Source organism: Gregarina niphandrodes (assembly GCF_000223845.1).
Source record: "Gregarina niphandrodes unplaced genomic scaffold scaffold00084, whole genome shotgun sequence".
NCBI classification, from domain to species: Eukaryota; Apicomplexa; class Conoidasida; order Eugregarinorida; family Gregarinidae; genus Gregarina; species Gregarina niphandrodes.
Genome location: NW_011645849.1, coordinates 2094 through 5103, shown reverse-complemented (window position 1 = coordinate 5103; position 3010 = coordinate 2094).

Below are 3010 nucleotides of genomic sequence, written 5' to 3'. Positions count from 1 at the left end.
TCGCCGACCGTCTCCAAGTCCACCTTAAACGCCGTCTTGGGCGCCAACACCAAAGCCGTCACCTCGCCACCGGCGCCACCCGCCTGCATCGTAACTACCTGTGCCTCACAATCGTCCAACCCCGTCTGGCTGCCATCCGGACGGATCAATACTGACAACAACTCGCTACCCGTCAGGCTACTCGCCTCACACTTCAAAGCGTGCATTTTCGAAGAACCGGGAAAAAGGAAAGTTCTACCAGACTTGGATCTGCGTCAGGCGTCGTCTCTGAGGTGAGATGGTTCGTCGCTCGGGGGGTAGTACCTCTGTGTCGCTCATTGAGCCATCGTGTTTGGGTGTGGCTGCCATCATTTTGTTTATTCCAAAAAAACTCTGGCGTGTGTGGATACAACACGCACACGACAAGAGATGACACTCGCCTACGACAGACCACAGCCTTCCTCGACTGAGAACCTAACGGGTTCCTCAAACGCGCTGACCAGGTCGTCATGGTCTCGTTCACTCTCCATGCGCTTTCGTTTCCTAGGGACTTCACAAGAACCCATTACTTCCTCCGCGGTTCTCAACAACTCCGGCATTCTCTCCAGTTCCCCACCACATTCTCGGTTCCCTTCTTCCGGAGGAACAACGACAGCAAGTCGGTCATGACAGCGACTCTACTAATATCGGTCTTTTTCTTGAGTTCTCGGGTATTTCTGGTTAGATCCAGATCTAGATCCAGATCTAGATCGTCAAATTGTGGTCGATCGTGTGTGCGATCTAGATCTGTCTTTGAAGATTGTGGTCGAGATTGTGTCCGAATATGTGTGCGATATGTGTGTGCTTGTGTGCGGAAATTTTTGTGCGTAATTGTCGTCTTGATGGTTTATCTTCAGGGTTCAGTTTACCCTGTATGTAGTGGTCTTAACGTCTATGGTATGTATCAGTCTCTTCATTTTACGTGCGAGCACCTGAGTTTCGGTTTCCGGGTCTATTTTTAAAGGACCAGTGTTCTGTCTGTTAGAGTTTCGGTATAGATTTGTAGTTCAGTTATCGCTGTTTCGATGTAGTCTTTGATTTGAGCTAAGTATTAGCATGTATGCTCCTTGGGCTTCGTTAGTATTTGCATAATTATGTACTGCCGGCAGCGGAATAGATGCCGTCATCAGAGTCCTGGAAAGAAGCTACAGAACAACCACAGCTCCCTTACATTGCACGGCGCTTGCACCCTCGTCTGGCATTGAGGCCTTCACAGATGCAATCCATGGAACCGGGTCGGTGAGCTGCACGGAATCACGGTGTATTCGATCGACTTTCCGCCCCCACCAGGGGTACATTCCAAAAGCCGTGATCACAGTACACGTAATGCTTGTGACCCGCCGCCATCTGTGGTTGTCCCGTGACACGTTGAGGTCGCTAAGACCGGAGTTGCCAGAGGAACTAGATAGACGACATGGGCGTAATAATAATTCGTCGTGAGGAGCGAGGCCTTCCCGTGTTTGTGCGCAAGAAAAGGGTGGCCGTAAAGGCCTACGCTATGCCCTGTTGTGCCAGTCCTTGGTCGTAACCAACACTTCGAGTGTTTCTGCAACAAGTTCTCTCTGACGGCAACGTCTAGACGGGACGTCATACCAGCTCGCTTGCACTTGCCAAGTCCACATGCACCCGCTCCAATTTTCGGTCGGGCACACATTAGCCCCGTGGCCTTTCTTGTGACGCTCACTACTTCCACCAGCAGGCTTACCCTCGGTCGTTCAGTGTCTACTCTCAGAGTACCGTCGTCAAGACCTTGTCTAGTTCTCTCTCCGACGGGTTAGCTCATATATGCGACCCTGCTTGCTTGGCATCTTCCTTCGGCTTGTAGAAGCGAAACCGTCACTCGCGCATCGAGATAGTTCCTCTGTGCCGCTCATTGAGCCATCGTGCCTGGATGTGGTTGCTGCTGCCATGGTAGTTTTTATCTCCTCCTGTTTATTCCGCGAACGTAGACAAAACACGCACACGGCAAGACACAACACGGCAAGACACAACACGGCAAGAGACGACACTCGCCCACGACAGACCAGGTGAGATATTATACAGCTTCTTCTTAAGTTGGCCATTCCAAATCCGGGTTGCAACGCTGTGCTTGTGGGCGGAAAACGGGTCCTGCTGGTACGTACCAAACGAAGAATACCGGACGATCTCCCCACGGCTATTTCCCACGGGAACGACGTGGCCGTTGTGTCCCAGATCCTGAACTGGCTAACTCCACATTTGGTGTCACGTGTCGAGCCTGGTTCTGTACGGTGCCTGCTCTGCTGGTATGCTGACCGTCCCCCCTGTCGGGGTAGATTTTTTCTGTCTCCTCTTCTGTCTTATCGAAAGAAACTCCGCGGTGATTTCTGGGTTTGCAGGAAACGCCAGAGATGGAGGGTTGCTATCCAGATGTCCGTGTTGGCTGAAGGCGAAGGCCACGCCGAAGGCAGCACGGCTAAGCTGATCAGCAGACAGCAATGACGACACTCGAGGCTATGCGAGAGAAAGCGAAGTGAAGGTGACAGTAGTTCGCCAATCTGAGACGCCGAAGTACCCATCGAGTTCGCTAGCAAGAATTTCAACCCCACGCAGTCGCGCTGGGACGCAAGAGAACGGGAGTGGTTCGCGGTCAGGTGTCAATTCAACGTCATAGACAACAACCTACGGTACCTCACCAGCACGGACAGGGGCAAGGCCTTCAGATGGGCGCTCGCACTAAGCGGCTACGGGATTAAGCGACGGAGTGATGGAGTCTCCCGCTGGCTGCTGGGGTCGTTGGTAGACTTTGACGTGGCTCAGGTGGTATTGAATGGTAATATAGGTGCCTGAGTCTGGTTGCTCAAATTATAGGTAGTCTATTGTTTTAGTCGACGGCTCGTCAGTTTCGCAAGGCGAGTCCTGTAGTAGGAGAAGCCCGAATGCGACGTTGTTGGCGTCTAGTGGCAAGCGGAGCGGTTTTTTTGATTGCGGTTTAGTAGCCTTGAGATGCTTTTTTACTTTTTGTTGAAGCAGC